This window comes from Onychomys torridus, chromosome 5 (genome assembly GCF_903995425.1).
Source record: "Onychomys torridus chromosome 5, mOncTor1.1, whole genome shotgun sequence".
Taxonomy (NCBI): Eukaryota; Metazoa; Chordata; class Mammalia; order Rodentia; family Cricetidae; genus Onychomys; species Onychomys torridus.
The window spans coordinates 132,020,941-132,041,770 of NC_050447.1; the positions used below are offsets into that span (position 1 = coordinate 132,020,941).

The 20,830-nt window shown below is 45.5% G+C and overlaps 1 protein-coding gene across 6 annotated transcripts in view; it reads left to right on the forward strand.

Moving 5' to 3' along the window:
* Ntrk2 (neurotrophic receptor tyrosine kinase 2) overlaps nt 1-20,830 on the forward strand; it is a 337,894-nt gene that overhangs the window by 131,778 nt on the left and 185,286 nt on the right. The gene's annotated exons all lie outside the window — the stretch shown is intronic.

Sequence of the window (20,830 nt, forward strand, 5' to 3'; positions counted from 1 at the left end):
GTCTATGACTGCATCTTGGACTTATTTGAGCCTGCCACCACCTCTGATCACCCAGAACAGTGTTCAACTTGGGGTAATTTTACCTTACAATCAAAAAGGGGATTGACACAGGATTTAAAGGCTGGTAATGATAGTTAGGGGTATTGATTTTGCAAACATATGTCAAACAGCCTTCCACATACTTCCCAGGTCTCCCAACAGTGCTATGGGACTTATGCAAACAGTACAGTTTTACAGTCTGGTGGTGATCACCCCTTCTGGTCCTGGCAATTGAGCAGAGAGATCTTTTTTTTTTTTTTTTTTTTTTTTTTTGCCAGAGCTGAGGACTGAACCCAGGGCCTTATGCTTACTAGGCAAGCACTTTACCACTGAGCTAAATCCCCAACCCCTAGAGATCATTCTTGACACAGATGAATTGCTGGGTTATGTAGCCCCTGAGAAGGTGTCTGTTCTCAGTCTCAGGAAGCCCTGAGCTGTTGGTGCCACCAAAGAACCCCTTGCAGAACTTGGTGTGTGTGTGACCTGGTGGGAAAACTGGCACCTGTTTTTTACCTTTCACTTCATGAAATAGGTTGTGTCAAGAGCTTTCACTGCGAATTGCCTCGTGAGACTCCGGAACACGGTTGTATCATGCATTGTAACTGATGGCAGGTCTGTTGTTTTTGACTGTCAAGTGCATTGGTTCATAGATCTTGGTTTTCCAGCCCTTCTCATCTCCCTGGAGACGTTTTCACTCATGAGGAATCGCAGGGGAAATCACCTCAGCTGGGCTCCGGGTGTGGTGGGAAGGGCCATTATAGGACATATCCAGCTACCTCCAGGGACAGGGTCCAGACAGTGGAACATTGTGGCACAAAATGCCTGAGCTGCTGCTCTTGGCCTCTGCAGCAGAGAGCATAGCAGCCTCCCAGTGCATGGTCACATGAGCGCTCCCCCCCCCCCCCTTCTGGCAGCCTGGGATTGGGAGAGACTGCCAAGGGCATATGCTAATTTTCCAGTCATTTGGTCAAGTCCATCTCACACACCACAAGATCTCAGAGCCTGTGTTTACTGAATTAAAATCTCTGTCCAACCACAAACTAACGAGCAGTAAGTTTTTTCCTTCCTTCTGATATTTTTATTCTGTTTCCAAGGAGGGAAGGAGAAACATCTTGTGTGTTTATTTTCCACCCTTCTATCTCTTTTTAATAATCCTCATCAAACTGTAATCAACTCTTAATCACTGTTAAATAAAAATGCAGGCTATGCTGTTTGCTGTGAAGAATAGAATGCGGCCTCAGGTAAGTTTGTGCAGCTCCAGCCAACACCCTGGTGTCAGGGGGTAAGCATCACTCTACCTTTGGGTGGAGACCAGAGCCCAACCTCCTAAGAAGCTTCGGACATTTCAGACTCCATAGACAGGTGTTTCTTTTTGTGCTGATATCAGGGTCCTGGATTTGGGGGAATTCCATCACCTCTCTATCTTCTGCCTCCAAGCACATGATGGAGTGCCTTGTTTAATTCCACACCTGCCTCACAGAGTCTGACCAGTAGGGACATCAGCATGCCCTTGTAGAGAAGGGAGGGTGGACATGTCTGGCACACTCTGTGTATGGAAGACCCTCTCCACCAGGAGCAATATGGAGGCCTGTGGTGGCTGCTTCACTGCTCCGTCCTTCACGGGGCTCCTGTCCTCTAATGCCCAGCCACCGATAGAGGCATAAAGGCTTCTCCCTGCCATCATTCTGAGAACCTCATCATGGTTCCTTGTCCTTTTAAGTCATGCACACCTCTCCACCCAATGCCTGTATCTTTTCATTTAAGCAGGGGGAGGGAGATTGTTTCCCTTGACAGAACTGGGATGAGAACACAAGCTGAATTCTTCATTTGATTGTTACATCAGGTTTATGCAAGAACTAGGGTATTTTGCTGTGTCAAATGCATGTGAGACACTGATCTAGGCTTTGGATGAGACCAGAGTACACCAAGGAGATGTCACTCTTGTCCTCAAGGGTGACAGTCAGTGGGATGTTTATAATCTGCTGCTTCTGTTTTCATGATCTGCACATGAGAAGACAACTCAGGAAGCTAAGGTACTTGTGGAGGGCCCAGGAATTAGACTACTGCCTGAGAAGCCTTGCTCTGCCTCTGCTCTCAGAGCTTAGACCTCTGCTCATCATTTGGTGTCTAGAATTCATCTTAACTCTGTATAAGCTAATGTCAAGATCGCTACCCTTTTAGCTTGTTCCTCCCACACACTTTTACCTTTCCTAAGAAATAATTTCTCTACTTTTTCTCTCACTGTCTTTCTACCCAGAACTCATACCCCAAATATACTTCTTCATTTTTCTTTAATTTTTATGCATTAAAAATTTTATATTGGTTGCATGGAATCATATGGGTGGAGTCTGTGTTTGAGAAAGAAATTAAGCTCCAGTGAGAGCACAATAGAACACATACCTGCACATACTTGCACACACACGCACACACACATGGCTCCTGCGTAATTTCAGTCTTCTTTGACTAAACTGGATTTAATAACAGTGCACAGATCATTCCACTTAATCACCTCCACAGTACTAACTACCCACAGTGCTCCCAGATGGTTAAAAAAATAAAAACCTTCTCATGTTATATTTTTTACATGTTGTTTTTACTTTCTTAAAAATAGCAAGAAGTTTTGCTGAGAAGAAATTATTATAAATCCCACAAGGTTGGTGTTCTGTTCTGGGTTCCAAAATGTAAGGATTGAGTGGATTTCAAATTTGGCAAGCCCTCTGACTTGGCAAATACTCCTGTCCTTATTTATGGCAGCTTGGAAACTTCCACTTCCCAGGGCTTATAAATGATGCTGCTGATTTTGTCTCCCTTTTCTATCTTGATGTGAGTTATGAAATAACCAGCCTGAAGACTTCCTTTTAATGTTAACCATTGAGAGGGAGAGAGAGAGAGAGAGAGAGAGAGTATTGGTGAAATTATCAAGGCCACTCCACGTAGTTAAAAGGGAGGTTTATTTTGTGGGGTAACTTACAAATGAAGGGATAGGTTGTAGGGTCTGGCAAAGGTATGGCGCAGTCCGGCGGTGTTCTCTGGAGAACTCTGCTCGGCCTACTTCCTGCGTCCAGCATCCCAGAACCAAGAGAGACCTCTCCTCTCCATCCTGGGTCTTACTGAATGGGGGTTGGAACTTCCAGGCCAATGCTGGGATGGCTAACCACTGAGAGAGAGAGAGAGAGAGAGAGAGAGAGAGAGAGAGAGAGAGAGAGAGAGCGAGAGAGCTGGTCTCCTTGTTCTTACTTGCCTTGGCATGAGACATAATTTCATGCAGGAAGCCCTCTTCCCTTTACGTGTCACTCAACAAAAGGGAAAGCTGGAAATGTTGGGCTTAAGACACAGATGATGACAACTCTACAGCCTTCACTGTGTTCACAAAAGACTTGTTGACCGGAAGTCCTCCGAGGACTACCCACTCCTCCTACATGCCAGTTTGAGGACGGAATACACAGAGCCTCTCAGAGAGCTCCTAATGGCATGAACAGGGGATGGGGTCTCCCAGTCCCATTCTCTCAGAAAATTATCCAAATGGAAGAATGACTAAGAGCTTGTCTTCCTCCTTCTCCTCTTTTTCTCACCCCCTTTTCCCTTCTCTTTCTCTGAACCCCATCCTCAGTTCTGTGAGGCCCACTTATCCCTTGTTTACTTTAAGAGAGCTTGTCTCTTTGGACTCTAGTAAGCATGTTGAAGTAGGTGCGTCCACCATAGGGTGGAGCAGACAGACTTGCAAACCACGATAGACATTTCTTACTAATTCTCCTCCTCCTCCTCCTCCTCCTCCTCCTCCTCCTCCTCCTCCTCCTCCTCCTCCTCTTCTTCTTTTTCCTCCTCCTCTTCTTCATCCTCCTCTTGCCGGAGCTGAGGATCGAACCAAGGGCCTTGTGCTTGCTAGGCAAGCGCTCTACCACTGAGTTAAATCCGCAACCCCTTCTCCTTCTTCTTGTCTCACTCTGTATTCCAGGATGGCTTGCAGCTCATAGTAATCCACCTGCCTCCCCCTGAAGTGTGCTGGGATTACAGGCATGAACCACTATGCATGCTTGATAGTGAACACTTTTGAAGGGCAAAATATGTCTTCTCTAACACCAAGATACAGTTGGATCTGCTCTGCTTTTCACCAGGAGAAACTTGAGGGAGAGGGAGAATGGGAAGCCAAGGAAATTTGCAAGAGGCCCAGACTGCAAACTGGAGAAGCCCTTCAGAGCATGAGAGAAAGGAGAACAAGATAAGCTGTGGTGTGTCCATTCACTAAGGCAGTATCTCCAGGGCTGTTGGGGAGTTTTGAGCTCCAAAAGAGTCACCTGAGGAGTTCCTCTTTTCCCAGGATAGCCCTACCATTTCCTTACTGTCAGCTGTAGTTACTGGTTTGAAGTGGCCTGGGGAAAGCTCGGCCTGTGTAGATGGAGGGATGGATAGCAAAGTATGGCTGAAGACAGAAGGATGGACGGCAGAATATGTTACAGACAGAGGGATGGACAGCAGAGTATGGCTGAAGATGGAGGGGTAGACGGCAGGGTATGTCTGCTCAGGCTCTAGTCAGGCATGTTCTGTTACGGACCTGTGAGGAACACCCCTCACAGAGGCACTTCTGTTGAAGATGCTCACTTATCTGAGCTCCACTGCACAGATGAGCTAGTTAATCTGCTTCTGCCACTATCTATAAAGCACATATACCATCAGGACATTGTCCTCCATGCTGGACCGCTGGGTCCCGGGGCACTCAGGAACCTCTGCATCCTTCAGTGACCCCACCGTCAGAGCCCATGGGTCTTCAGCTAAGCCACTCTATACCACATACACGGTCTGGGAAAGTCAGCAATTGGAACTGTTTAAGATGCCAGTTTTGAGCTGTAGCCACCCTTTTATTTATAATAAACTGAAACAACTAGCCCATCGAGACCTGTTTCTGTTTTTCTTACCTCCATGCTAAAACCACAACGATTTTCTTTCATTTTGTGTTCCTCGTCAAGCAAATTTCCTGTTGTGGCTGCCCTTACCATTGATTCACAGTTTTTCAGCAGAGTGTCTGTGGAGATGGATAGCAACACCTTGCCAGGAGGGTGAATAGACAATAACTCTGCCCTGCTCCCCAGTGGACTGTTTTAAACAGAAACGATGCCTTATCCAGAGTCTATAAACGAAATTGAATTTTTCCTATGAGCTAGAATGTTAGCTGTAGACTCGAAGAACTTCAGAGCCTTGGAGGGATCCTGAGCAGATGTAAATGACTGGTAAAGGCTGGTTCAGTGCACAAGGCCATTTCAGCCCCAGCTCTAATTTCTGTATAGGAATACAGGCTTGGGGAAAATAAATTTGATTTTTCAAGTTGAAGTAAGATCAGGGATTTTGTGAGAGATCTCCCAGTTTCTAACTGTTGGCAAGGGCCATGGCATTTTTTTTAAAAATCCCCAGCAGCCAAACAAAACCATCTTTATGCCAAATCATGATTGTTGTGGCCTTGTTGGACAGTCGGCCTGTGTCCTTCAGGCTCCAGTGCCTCCTCCACAGCCTTGAGTGGAAGGAGGTGTGTCTCCTGTTGGACTTCTTGAATGCTGATACCGAGGGAGAGAGTCACATGGCAGTGATTTATTATTGTATGCCTGGGAAAGACATAGGGAACCAGGGCAGAGAAAGAGTATGTGACGTGACAGTCTGTGGAGATGGGTTTGATCAGTTTCCTTACCTAGGGAGAGAGTTTTCATGTCTGTGTGCTTGTCTGACAGTGGCTGGGAGTTGCAACATGCAGATGCCATCTCTCCTGCTCAGGGGCAGAGAAGACACATAAGTGGGCCCTGGCCATGGGCAGGACACACAGCACAGCAATAATGGAAATGAGGGATTAAATACAGCTCAAGTCCAGAAATTCAAGACTTCCCAAAGTCCACAGGATAATAACAGACCATGGAGTCTGAAGTTGTAACCAGTGCTTGTCTTGGTTTTTCTTTTTAGAAAGGGTCTCATGTAGCCCAGGCTGGCTGTTGGTATGCTGTGTAGCTGGGGATAACCTGGAACTTCAGATCCTTCTGCATCTACTTCCCGATGCTTGTTTATGCCCTGCTGGGGTTAGAGCCAAGGGCTTTGTACATACCAAGCAAGTGCTCCACCAACAAAACTACCAGCTTTTTAAGGAGATGAACATGCAGAACTCAGATCATCTTAGACCCTAATATTAGCATGTTATTCCCAGGCTCTCACCCTCTGTCTTTAGGACAGCAAGAAGAGATGACATCCAGGATACTGAGGTGGGACAGGGAGAGCCCAATGAGGCCTAAAAGGGACCCGACAGCCCTGCATAGACTCCTGAGAAGGCTCACAAGACTCACTATTCTCAGCTGCTGAGTTCAGAAGGTCAAATCTGTGACCCAAGTGGTGTTTTCCCTGCACCATGTTCCCAGGGCCCAGCTTGTGGCGCTGTGAGGTGAGGCTTTCTGGCTGTGGAGGCTAGCAGCTTCCGCATCTTGCATCCTGTTTCCCAGCATGCTCGTACCTTCTGAGTCTAAAGCTCCTCAGTGTTTAAAGCAAAGCTTCACCTTCTAGTTACCATCCTATTTCCTAGGAGGAAGTCCCTCTGAGGTCTGAAGAGAAGGACAAAGCTGCAGCACTGTCTGCCAGCTGAGCACAGAGATTAGCTTCTTCTCAACTGGATTTAACATGTCTGTCCACACAGCAGATGCTCTGTGCTCTCTGCGAATGCTTCCTTCTGGATTAGCCAGGATGTCTGGCTCTCCCTGAACTCAATCTTCCTCTCTGGTGTCTTTCAGACCTCTCCCACTTTTGCAGCCCCAAACTCCTCCGTTTTCTCCATGATGTCTGCATTGGAGGCTGAAACTCACCTCATGGCCCCTCTTCTTACCATTCACTGAGCCCTATGTTCCCAAATGGAGACCTAAGTGCAGACCTGAGCATTAACATATCCTTAGCTCTAAAACTTGCAAATGTAACTCCATTAATTCCAAGTACACTGATGCTGCTTTAAAGGATTTATTGATTTTTTTATGTGTATGAGCATTTTGCTTGCCTATATGTATGTGTACCATGTGAGTGCCTGGTGCCTGCAGAGGTCAGAAGAGGGCATCAGATCCCCAGGAAGTTGGAGTTACAAATTAAACCCTGGTCCTCTGCAGGAACAGCCAGTGCCCTTAACTGCTGAGCAATCTCACTGGCCCCAAGTCCAAACACTTTAAAGGGCGTTTCAGCTCCAGGGCATTTTTACTCCCATGCTCTATTCCCACCCACTCCACTGCTTCACTCTCTTATGCTGCACACTCAGGCAGGCTTGACCCTCCCTCCCCTCTACCCCATAGATTTTTCAGTCAGGGTCCTGTCATCTATCACAGAAAAACTCTGGCCGTGGGCCTTGATTCTCCATGTCTAAGATTTCTTTTCCATAAAATGAGGTGGCAAATATCTATAATGTTGGGCGACCTGGAGACTTACCTGGGAAATCATCTGGTAAGCTGCCTGGCAGTATGTGAAATGCAGCTGCAGCGAGTGGTAGCAGGGACTTGAGGGCCAGCTTATTTCTCCTGTGCCTCTTGGGAGCTGCCACAGCTCTGCACACAGAAGGAAGCCTTCCTTCTCTCTACTGGACTAGCACTGTGCATGTCTGGTCACTTGGCATGCAGAGCCAGGGCCCTCTACAGCTTCATCCAGTTGAATAGCTCGGAAGCACACCTTGCTCCACACCGCTGTGGGTTTCAAATGGAGTACATGGAGCATATGCGACTCCTCAATTGAGTCACTTTGGTTACAATGTGGGAACATTCGTGGCTGAGGCTGTGTGAGACCTCAGGCTGAAAGGCTAAATTAGAAATGGGGAGCTTCTCAGGTAAGAGGCAACGGTGTTAAGTTTTAAGAACTCAAGTGACATCAAATCTACCTAAAGAATACTGCAAACAATGTTTTGGGAGGAACTTCTCTGACATGTGGTAGGAATACCTTCAAATTGGTCACTCAGGGTCATAGTAACACATGGTCACAATCTTGGTAATATACTTTAGAAAACTTATTTCTCCATTGTGGAGCTCAGAAGCTGAAATTGGGGTGTTGGTGGTGTTGGCATCTTCTAAAGTCTAGGGGGTCCCTGGGCTTCTGGTCATTGCTGGAAGTTGTTGATGTTCTTTGGCTTGTAGATATCACTACACTCTCTGATTCTGTCCTCTGGGACTCTGTGTCCTCTCCTGTTTTAGGAATAAGTTGTCATTAGGCTTAGGGACTTTCTTCTGACTAGATCACTGCCACAGGTCCCACAGATAAAGATTGGAAACATCTTTCTGGAGACCACTGTAATACACAGCACTTGAGTGGCTTCCCATTGAGGAGATCATCAGACCAAAAGCTCTTACTTCATTCTAGGTACCACAAGGGCTTTGAAAATTATTTTATACAACATCACACTTCTAGCATGAATGATGAGAATAAACTTTAAAGGGACTTCAGTTTTAGGGGCTATACTTAACAGTCTTTAAAGAAGGTGAGTGAAGTGTCACCTTCTTCAGTGGTCCACACACGTGGCCCTCGGAGTGGATTCTGTGGAAACTCACATGAGAGGTAACACAGGTGTCCCACCTTGCCATGCAGCACAAAACAACCCAGAAAAATGGCTTCTGAGAGCAGGAGATGACAGAAGAGACAGGTGGCCCATGGTGGGGATGACGCTGCTCACTCATTCCTTCTGCCAGCCTCTTGCTCTTCCTCAAGCCTTGACTGAGTCCTGGGCCAGAGGTGTCTGCATGGAGCTGCATTTTCAGACTTCAGCTCTGGCTGTCTGGAATCCAGGCCCATTGCCTCTAACGTCACCTGCTTTTCAAAGAGAAGCAACTTGGTTTTCTGTGAAATGCAATTTTTCACACGTTGAAGGACAGCTCTTCTTTGGAGAGAAAGCTGCAGACCTGACAGGAGTTGCCTGCAGGCAGCCTGCCTGTGACCCTGAGGTGGAATGTCATGATCTTGGCCTTTAGAAATATTTCTCTAATGTCTGAGTTTTAAGCTAATACTCATTTTTTCCTGACCTCTTGGAAGCTGCCGATACTTTGTCTTTCTGGGTTCAATGTGCTAACTTCAGCCTTCTAGCTTTTCCTCTCCAACTCTATCCTCAAGTCCGTGATCACTTTCCCACTATTTGAGCTCCAGGTACCTTCAAGCATCGTGACTCCTCCTCGGCCTCTCTTCTTTGGGGAGTCAGTGTCTTACTAACCCTCATCCCGATGCTGCTAATGGATGAGTGCCATTTTCTGACTCCACCAGCCCAATCTTCACAGCCACTGAGCTGCGATGACTCTCAACCTTAGGTGTGATATTAATTTCTCTCTGAGGGGCATAGATTTAATAGATTTTTTAATTAACATTTTGTAAAATTGGAGCTGTCATGCTATACGGTAGACTGATACAAATGTCTATAATTACATTTTTGGCACCATATCTGGGGAATAGTCAAGAAATGTTTGGTTTAACCCCTTCCTTAAACATATGATTTATGGGCAGGCCTCTCGATGCACACCTCTAGTAGGCTCCGTTGTCATGACAACAAAGAATATCATTTGTCAAAGAGCTATAACTTCATTTTATGTTGAAGCTAAAATTTATCTTTTTGGATTTATTCTCATGACAGGGAAATTTTTGAATTTCCATAAATATGCTTCTTCTCCCTAATTCTGCTTGTCTTTAGGGAGAGTCAGGCTCCAGATGAAACTCTTACCTAGAGATGAACCTTTTTATCTATTCCTAAAAGAACTTAAATGGACTCATTAACACCAAAAGCCATCTCCCATGTGCAATTGAACATTATTTTATTTCTTTCAAAAATTCAAATGAAAAATTTTCACCTGTTTGTTTTAACTGGTAAAATAAAGTTCAGTGTATAGGCAGAATGCAAAAGCCTGCAAACTTTCCTGAGGTGTGACCTGTCAAGCATTATGGCAGAGACTAATGAGGATGGGACATGGCAGGCCTTTTCTAAGGTGGGGGTTGGAGGGGACTTGCTGGGTTTTGCTGATAGAGTGTGGTCCCCTATGCAGGATTGTCTTTTTTGTTTGTTTGTTTGTTTTCAAAGAGAAGTTTAAAAAAATGCAATTTTTTTTTTTTTTTTTTTTTTTTTTTTGTAAACTGCTCTGGTTTTTAATGCCAGCAGGCCATGTGAAGAGTTTTGTTTGATTTTTTTTTTTTTAAAGCAAGGTTAAACAAAGCACATTTAATGTCAGGTTGCCTCTTTTGGTTTTCAAGCGTGTTTCAGCCCTTAGGGAGTCTGCAGTTGAGAGTGGATTTGTTTCTCTAAATGAAACAGCTAAGTCAGTCATTTCACTGTCCAGGTCTTCTCAGGCTCTGATCTGATAATGTCCTTTCTGTTGGCCTCACGAGAGGTAACACCCCACTCATGCACTTGCAGGATGGCTGCTGGCCACCAGACCATGTGTGTGAGGATGTTGTGATGGGACACATCTCGGTCCCGTGTGTTCTTCCCTGACATTCAAGATAGATGGTAGGTCTACGAGATGCCTTTTGGGACTGCACAGAGATTCGTGGCGCTTACATTTGTATCTGATGGATGGGGTCACTTACTGCTCTTTACTAAAGCCCATATTTTTCTTTTGTCTGGGGACTCCTGAATTGCTGCTGACTTCCGGCAGGAGATAGCAGGGGTCTTTCTCCCTTGCTGGATTTGACAGTGTTTTGCTTCTCATCTGTCAATGGGGGGAATGATAATTCCTGGGAATGCACCTTTCAAAACATCTGGGACAGGGCTGGGAAGATGTTCAGAAGATAAAGTACTGACCAGCATCTCTAGAATGCAAACTAGGAGCTGGCTTAGGGAGCATGCCTGCAGCCTCAGCACTGGAGGAAGACAGGAGGCTCCCAGGGGTGCTGGCCAGCCATTTGAATGCTATCAGCAAGTTCCAGGTTTAGTGAGGGACTCTGTCTCAAAAAGTTAAGTACATAGCTATAGCAAAAGAACCTAGCATCTGCCTCTGGCCTTCACACGTGGGGCAGAAACTCCTTTTTTCTTTCTTTCTTTCTTTCTTTCTTTCTTTCTTTCTTTCTTTCTTTTTTTTTTTCTTTTTTTTTTTGAGACAGGGTTTCTCTGTGTAGCTTTGCACCTTTCCTGAATCTTGCTTGGTAGCCCAGGCTGGCCTCGAACTCAAAAAGATTCACCTGCCTCTGTCTCCCGAGTGCTGGGATTAAAGGCATGCACCGCCACCACCGCCCGGTGGGGCAGAAACTCTTGCACACATGAACACAATACACAGACATACCTCCCATCTGGGACAAAGGATCAGGGATCCAGAATGGTTGAGGATCATCCATCCTGCCCTACAGTGGACACTCATGCCCTGACCAGGGGAGCAGTTTTGTCTGCAAGGTTGTACTGACTGGAATCCTCATGGTTTGACTGGCAATCAGAGTCGTTTGGACATGCTCTGCTGCCTTCCCACCTTCCCATGCTGCTTTTCATGTACCCCAGGTGAAAGCTTTACCCAGAATTCTTCTCATCTTGGTCACCTTCACATGGTGCACTCAGTTGCCTGAATCTGTCATGTTCTGCACCACTCATCCCATTCTGAGCTGAGTGGGGTTTGAGTGAGTCTCATTGAGCACCAATAACGCGGGTTAGAAGTAAGAGAGGGACATTTCTCAAATTAGCACTAAAGAACTATTGTCAAGTGGGGCTTCCTTCCACTTACAGTCTTCTCATCATGTTTTTAAGCTGCGTGTGTGTATGTGTGCACGCACGTGTGCAAGTGTGTGTGAATATGTGTGAGTGTTATGTGTGTGAGTGTGTGCATGGGTGCACATAAGTGTATGAGAGTGTGTATGAGTGTGTGTGTACAAGTGTGAGACTTGTGCAAGTGTATTGTGTGTGTATGTGTGAGTGTGTGCGTGAACATGAGTTCATGAGACTGTGAAAGTGTGTGAGTATGTGTGTGTTTGTATGCATGTGTAGTGTGTGTGCACATGCATGTGTACAAGTGTGTGCATGAGAGTGTGTTCATGAGAGTCTGTGTGAGTGTGTGTATGAGAGCATGTATGAGTGTGCGTGTCTGTGACTTGTTTGCATCTGTCTTTGAACTGCTCTGAGTCTGAGGAGAGAAAGAGTGTTTTAAGAAAGGCGGATCATTGAGAAACATGCCCACTGCCCATGTCAGGTGGGAGCGATCTAATCTGAGGTTTTCACAATTGGGGCAGCCGTCAGTGGTGATTAACTCTGAATTTACTGATTTCAGAATCTGTTACAATGATACTTCCACTGTGTTTTTTTTAAAAAACATATATAAATTGTCAGGAAAGGAGTAAAACATCTCCATGATTCTGTTATTACTGAAACATCTCTACTTATTTCTTTAGCATTTCCCTTTGCCCATAGTTGCCACATGCTTGAAATAATATTTCATATAAACATTTTATTCTCTATTATAAGTATCAAAAATTATCACTAAGATAATTCTTTATGGAATTCTTATAAACAAATAAAAATGTTCATGCTCCACAGTATTTTATCCTGTAAATAAACTATTATGTATTTAATCATCTTCAGATTTCACGATTAAAATTAACACCTTAATGGACACTTTTGTGCATAAATTTTCATCCACATTCCTGGCTTGTTCCATTTTGGATTGATTTCTAGAGATAACATTTCTAGGTCATGAGGCTTTAATATTTTAAAACTCTTGTAAAGTATTATCCATTTCCTTCCCAGAAACCCTGACCAATTTATTGTCCAGCTAGAGGAGTACAAGGATGCCTAATTCAAAACCCCACTACACTGTTGCAGCTTCCAACCCATGTCTTTAGTGATTACATGCTGTTTCCTAGACAAATCTCCCCCCCCCCCCCCCTGTGTGTGTGTGTGTGTGTGTGTGTGTGTGTGTGTGCGCGCGCGTGTGTGCGCGCGCCTGTGTGTCTGTCTCTGTGTGGGTGTGAGTTCTGTCTGTGTGTATGCCTATGTGTGTCTAAGTTTTGTCTATACGCTTCTTTGCATGTGTCTGTGTATGTCTGGGTGTGTCTCTGGTGTCTGTATGTTATCTGTGTGTGGGGGGGAGGGCGTTCACCACTGCATATGACAGAACAATGTGTCTCTTCTGCCAAGAGTATGGCATGTTGGAGGCTGTTTGAGAGGGTCACTTACCTCATACTAGGCTGCACTCTAGGTGCTCTGCATATAACAACTTCTGTCATTCTTACAAAGCCCTGCGAGGTAGACACTGTCACCCCTGTGATGCAAGCAGCCCCCAGCTGTGGTGCTGTAATTATCTGTGCTCTTAAAGCTAGTGAGTTTCACGATAGAGCTTAGATAGGTGCATGGGCTCCAGGATACGGCATCCTTGGGGTCAGGAAGAGGCTGCAGGGCCCAGGGCTGGTGGGTGACAGAGAATGGGTGTCAGCACAGGTAAGTGTTGCATGAAATCTTATGAGGGCCTCAGGTCCCCGAAAGTAAGACAGACTTCTAAAGAGAAGTCTTTTGCCTTCTGTCATGGTTTCCAGAAAACATCATTGTTTTAGGAATGAAAGGATGAATTCAGATTCAGAAAATGGCATCCAGTGAACCCCGAGAATCTTCTTCCCTCGCGTGACTTGCGTTACAGAGTGATCCTCACTGGTTGTCAGTAAGCAGAAGCCTTGGCGTGCTGCATTAGCACTCACGAGTGAATTGGGTGTGCCAGCATTTGATGCCCACAGGATGGAGGGAGGCATTCTAGGCAAGTTCAGGGAAGTGGGGAACAGCTTGAATAGACATGCCTCCCCACAGGCGGACTCCTGAGAAAAGCAATTCGATTCAGAGTAAGATGGCTCTCACTGACGATGTCTAGGAAGCCCAGGTGGGTGACGTGAACAGAGAAGCTACTCCTGCTGTGGTGATCAAGAGACAGAGTCCCGGGGAGATTGACATGTCCACTGGGATCAGGATGAAGAAAATGTGTAAAAGCTATGCTGAGAGGTAACTTGTGAGAAGTGCCAGGGTGGTGGCCACACGGACACTGCTGAGGCCCAGCTGTGGTCTCGGAGCAGAACACTGTTCTTACATGTGATCCCTGGCAGGTAGCACACCACCATTAGCCAAGGTAGAAAGCCCAAACACTCTGTGAGGGCTCTCACTTCTCTCGTACTGCTTCAGGGTCGGTGGGGGCCCGCAGCAGCGTCTGCCTTCCTCTAGAAAGGCTCTTGGTGTCTTAGTCCATAGTCCATCCATAGTCACAGGTTCGTGTTTGGGAACCTCATATGGTGGTGGTGATGGGTTGGGGGCCAGGAACCTACACGTTTGTAGCTTCCCACACAATTCTGTTGCCAACTGAACTTTGAGGACCCTCACCCTAGGCGGTGGCCACCAGAATTGTCTCAAGAGATTTTTAAGAGTGCTATTCCTGGAGCCCACATGAAACAAAGTGTGCAGGAAAATCTGAGGTAGGGTCTGGTCATCAGGACAGTTTGTAAATATCTTACCTGATAATGGTTTAAAGGCAGGTTTGAGGTAAGTAACTTAATTTGCTAAAATTAAACCAATGCTTGGCTGCTATGTGTGAAACATAGAAAAAAGAAGGAAGAAAGGGAGGAGAGAGAAAAGGAAGAAGGGAGGAAGGAATATCACAGAGAAGAATGTGAGTGCCCAGAAGGTCAATACACTCATCCATGCACTTAAGATGCACACACAGCTGCACATGCATACATATACACACAGAGAAGTACATACAAGCACATGAGCTTCCTATGGTGTGGGATGACATTGGTATTAGTGTGCTACAAGTTGTCCAGGTGACTCCAGAGGGCAGTGAGGATGGGAACATGCAGACAAAGCCCAGGTGGGAAGAGTGTGGGCATCTGCATGCTCAGCTCAGGGGCACAGCTTCTTCATGGGCAGTTCACAACGCTTGTGGCCATGTATGCATGCAGTGTTCTCATTTACCCTCCCTACAGTTCTAGCTGAGCTGGGAGAGGCCAGCACTCCCATATAGAGTTGCAAATAATGAAAACAGGAGCCCTTAATAAGGTTTCCAGATTTAGCAAACAGTTATGTCTAACTTTAACTTTCAGATAAAGAAACAATCGTATTTGGCCTAATTATGTCTCATATAATAGTTGGGAAATATTTACACAAAATTACTTGATTGTCTGCAATTCATATTTTGCTGGGGTACTGTAGTTTTCTTACCTACACAGGAAGTTAAATCAAGCCAAAGTGAATTTGAAATATCAGGCTTCTGACTATACAGCTGTTACCAGGTGTCCAGGCTCACTGGTCCCTGGAATCTGCTCTGGCTCCTGTGTGGTAACATCTTTCTGTTCCTCTACTGAATAGAAGCGAACAGCCTTGTGCCCTACTAGTGAAGGCCAACTCCTAAGCAGGGCCAGCACATAGCCCGGAGCTTCTAGGAACCCTTCGGGCTGTCCTGTAACGTTCTGTGTCTGACTCGAGGAATGTCTTTCATTCACAGACCATCTAACAGATGACTTCATCACTGGCTTTGGTTAGAGGTCTGCCCGTGCGATGTGCTGAACCTTCCAATACTCAGAAAGCCCCTTAGTGGCAGGTGGTGAGGGAGACAAGTGTAACCTTGCACAGGACACCATTGTTGCTTGTGCGCACAGCCACCTTTATGGGACTGGGACAAGAGCTTAGAAGGCTGACACTGGCTTAATGCTTTACTGTCAAGGTTTTGAAATTCTTAGTATTTTGCTAAAGAACAAAAGATCTCCGTTTAATTCAGTTCCGAATACTGGAATTTGTGGGGTGTAGACGGCCCAGTTCTTGGCTGGTAAGGCAGAGCCTTCCTGAAGCAGTGTTTTGTTTCGTTTTGTTTTTGCACAGGCTATTCTTAAGTCCCTAAGTGGGTGTGATCTTTGATCTTTGTCTTCTTTCTTGGTAAATGGTGTTCCACAATACAGAAAGCTGTGATGGCTGTGTACTCACTCCTTCCACTGTTTTAAGAACACCTCCCTTCACAGAGACCTCTGCAACTCAAATCTAGGCGTTTCACATGGGGGCTTGAATGAACCACATACCCTTTCTCATGTAGCTATTTGGGGGTCTTGTAAGATAGCTCAAAGGGTAAATGTATTTACCACCAAGACTGATCCGACCTGAGTCACATGGAGGAAGGAGAAAACCAATTCTTGAAAGTTGCCCTTTGACCTCTACACACATGTGCCCATCCAACAAAATAACGAAATAATGAAAGAATTAAAACATGTAATAAAACAAAGGCAGTTATTTTCTAAAGTGGCATTGACAGCTCTTGCCATTCCTCACGAGTAATTGTCCAGTACCAGGCTATGTGCAAGGCATCTCTCCTCACCCCACAATCATTAGCATTGTCCTAGAAGATGTGTCCAGCGCCTCTATGCACTGATGTTCTGTGAGACCGTGTGTACTCAGCTGCACTCTTACAGTCAAATGAGCCCTGGCTGGCAGGCAGTCACTGCTAATTTTTAGGTAAAGGGTTTCTCCTCATGGAAGAAAGGTGTGGCTCTCAGGTGCCAGTACCCTGCAGTAATTTTTCTCAAATCTGCTGCTGTGAGATTCAGATAGACATAACAACCACCACCCACAAATCCCCCACACAAAGATGGTCCATTGGATTGTCAGAAAATGAAATCTACCTCTCCCAGCTTCTCAGTAGGCATCATATTGTAAAACTGGGTAGCTGGACTTTTAAGTTATTGCTGCCGATAGCCATGGGAGTCCCAGCAGGGTAAGGCTGACCCAGAGAGGCCATGTTATGGGAAATTATTCTGAATCATGTGTGTAGGAATACTTTGAAAATAAAGAGTATGTAAGCCGTATAAGACATCACTCTTCATCACAGTGCACAAGCTTGCTGGAAGCAGTTGCTCCATCTTCCTAATCTAATGCAATATGCAAAATAGTTGGCAAGAAGAAACAGCGCCAGATCACTAGGAGGCTCTTGTGCTTGCAGGGTGGGACGGGTTGGACTTGGTGCCTCCACCCAGGTCTCTCCAACCACCTTGGAAGAGTGTCTGAGAGAGTGCAGTTCCTTGCCTCTTGAGCAAATGCCATAGATCTGTTCTTTGCCAAAACATTTTGAGTTAGCCTTATGGTGGAAATAAAACTGTTCAAATGTGCTTACACATTTTGAACATTTTATTAATAGTACGGTTACTTTTGGATTCTAATATGGGTCTGAAAATCACTTCCAGATGTACAGAAAGGCAAGTACAGGCTGGGCCGGCCTTTGATATGGTCTGCCCTGTCCACAGGCATGACCCAGGTGATTAGGAAATGATTGGGCATGCTGATGTGTTTATCTGGAAGGAGTAGCCCTATGGGGAACTGAAACAGCCTGGTCCAAGGGGGATGGAGGCGTGCTTAGATTGAGTTACATCAAGTGCAGTGATTATCAAGAGCCCACAGGTACTTGGAGCCTGTGAGTGTCAGTGAGCATAAAGTGATGAGCAGAAAGGCCTTAAGGGACCTGCATTCTGAGACAACATGTTTATGACTCTATTAGATGCACCATAGCACCATGCTATGACTTTCTAGAATAATCTATTATTATCTCATGTCTTACAGAACCATGCTCCATGTTACGACTTTTCTAGAATATTCTAGTGTTATCTTATCTCATACAGAACCATGCTTCCTTTCTTCAAACCTTGGAATGGGTTGGGGTGCTCTTTGCCCTGTTAGTCTTCTAGAGATGACAAAACTCCTGAGAGAACTCACTTAGACCTGCTCAAGGCTACCTCTGGGTGCCAGGGGGTCAGGCTATGACTCAAACCCAGGGTTGGTTGTTGGGGCCATTACACAACTCTAATGTTGAGCCGCCTGGGGTCTACACTCTAATTCTGCCACTGTGTGAATCACACAGAAGGCTGATTTTCTATGCCTTCAGCTCCTCACATATAAATAAGAATAACCAGTTTTATCTGAGGGCTGTTCGCACCTGCAGGCGATGTGCTTAGGAATTGTGCCTGTGTTAGCAGGCCTTCCTTGAATGTCTACACTGCTGCTCTGCAGGGAGACTTCCTCACCTGTCAGATGGGCAGGGAGGCTTTCCATAAAGCTTAAATAGCCCTTACCCAGACTTACAATGACAGCACAACCATGCCACTACAATGTACTAAGAGTCCAGTTCCAATACTCTAACCTAACAATGATGAACAACTCCATGCCACTATGATATACTAAGAACCCAGTGCCAAGGCACAGAAGAAAAGTTCATGGCTGTCTCTATTTGAATTACATGTTGATAAAATTAAATAACTTTTCTTATAAAAATTGGTGGACTGATAACAGCAGAATTCCTCCCTTGTACGACAAAAATAATGTGACTGACATGAACAGTCTTCATTACTCTTCACGGTGACATCTGGATTTCTTGCTAACATCTGAAGGCACACAAGAATTTCCAAAACCTTGTGATCTACACTTGCGCTATGGGACAAGGCATAACATGGATAGAAGAGGCTGTGATGGTTGATTGTGGCTGTCAATGTGACACACCAGTGAAGAAGGACTCTCAGTTGGAACTGGCTTCTTTAAATTGGCCTGCAGCATGTTTGTGGGCATTTTCTTAATTGCAAATTGATGTGAGAGGGGACAGCCCACTATTGGCAGTGCCATCCCTGGGCAGGTGGTCCTGGAGTGTGTAAGAAAGCAGGCTGAGGAAGCCATGGGAAGCCCGTTGGTAAGCAGTGTTCCTCCATGGTCTCTGCTTCAAATCCTGCCTCTAGGTTCCTATTAAGTTCTGCTCTGCCTTCCATCCATGATGGATTGCGATTAGGACAAATTTTTATTATTTACTCGGGAGAAAGATGTAGGAGGATCAGAAGTTCAAGGTCATCTTTGGCTGCAGAGAGAGTTGGAGACAAGCCTAGGCTACAAGACACCCTGTCTCAAAAAAGAAGGAGGAAGAAGAGGAGGAGGAGGAGGAAAAGAGGAAGAGGTTTTACAGTTATGCACAACTGTAGTGAAATAAATGTCTGATTTACTCAAAAGACGGCAACTCATACTGTCTTTTGCTGAGTGCTGGAGAAGGTCTGGAGAAGAGGGAGTGCCAGAAGATCACAGACACCTCCGGTGACAAGCAGAAACTCCATTTCATTAATTCTTTGAAAAAGAAATGACCTCACCTTCTTATGACTGTGGTAATTAACACACATTTGGAGCAAACTGGATGACTCTATGTATTATTTATTACTGTCCATTTGTGGTTTGGTGGTCAAGCTAATAGGTATCTTTGTAGATAACTTTTGTGTGTGAAGTCCTGAGGCCGCTCTTATCTGCTTGTCTCATAATTTCTCACCAGAAGAGTCAAAACACACTTTAGAAAATCTAAAACGATGGGGGTCACAGATGAGAGCCGATGTGAGCTCTGACTTTCAAGGGGCCTTATTTGCCTCGCCCATGTTGGCAATCGCGTGCTGACACAGAGCCAGGAGCCCCACAGTCCTTGTGCATAGCTTAGCCTATGATTATGGCTTGATAAATGTTTATGGTCTGGGTAAATATGAAATTCGAAATCTGAGACTCTGGGTTCCACAGACTTCTGCCAGGTGAAGTGTTCTTTCACTCAGTGGGGTCTTGGTACCTCAGGACCCTCATCTGAAGATGAGGTATAGGCTCAGGTAGTCTCTCCTCTCCTCCTGACACCCCCTACCTTTTCCCTCTTCTTTCTGTCTGCTGCCTTTACTTCCTTATTAAAGATTTTAGAATAAAATAACATATTCTTGCTGATTAGAAAACATTCTTAATAAGTTTAGCCCTTTATGAGAACTAGCTTCCTTAAATGGTCCCCACCACCTCTGTGGGTCAGAGTGTCTTTATCTATGCAAAGCTTCTGCAGATTTGATGCCAACAGTCCTCTGACTCCCGAGGCTGCACATACTGACACATGTTTGATCTAAACCCTCTCCCCCACTCCATCTTCGAGTCTGTGCACACTGGCTACCATGATTCCCTTCAAGACCAGAGTTGTCTAAAGAATGGAAGTCTCAGTAGCGGACCACCCATGCCCTACCACATGCAGAGGTGGTCAGAGTCCTGCCTTCCCTCCCAGTCCTGTTCCTGAGCACTGAATTCTTCCTCCTTTGCCTGTTGTAATTCACTTCCCAGGACTTTTCCTTTGAAATGTCCAATTCCCTCTTTATAGAATGTGTCTTGTCTGTTACTAAACCCATGTACACTCACGTTCTCCCATCTAAAGACACAAACTGCTGACCTGAGACAGCCCGTCCTCTGCTGGCTTGGCTTACCTATGCAGCCATCTCCTGGAAATGAATGTTGTCCTCTCTCCAATCCCCTCCACCCGCTCCCTTCCTCAGAGTTATACAAACCCAGTTTCACTCCAGATCATTGGGTCACCTCATTGCTGAGTCAGGCCATTCTCTGCCCTTTTCTCCTTGGCCTATTGGGAACACCGACTCAGCTTTGATTTTGTCTCAGACATCCCCTTTACTTTACTTCCAGGCTGCTCCATTCTCTTTGCCACTTTGGTGATGGAACCCCTGTGCTCCCTAGCTGTACTCCTTCTTTGGAGCATGTTATATAGTCACATGGCTTTGAAGCCATATCCAGGCTATCTGGGCCTACCTCTGGTCTCCAACAGGGAACTCACTGCTGGATTTCAGATTTGTGCATAAAGTGGTCCTACATAGATATTCAGTGAGTATTTTACCTTCAGCATGGCTACAACAGATTGGAGTCATCCCATGAGACATGATCCTGACTCATCCCATAACAGACACTCAGTTTTGAAACTGGTGAGTCTCATGACCATCATACATGCCCCCTCATCTAATACTGTAAAAGTCATCTAGCCCTAGTTACTAACCTGGTCCAGGCTTC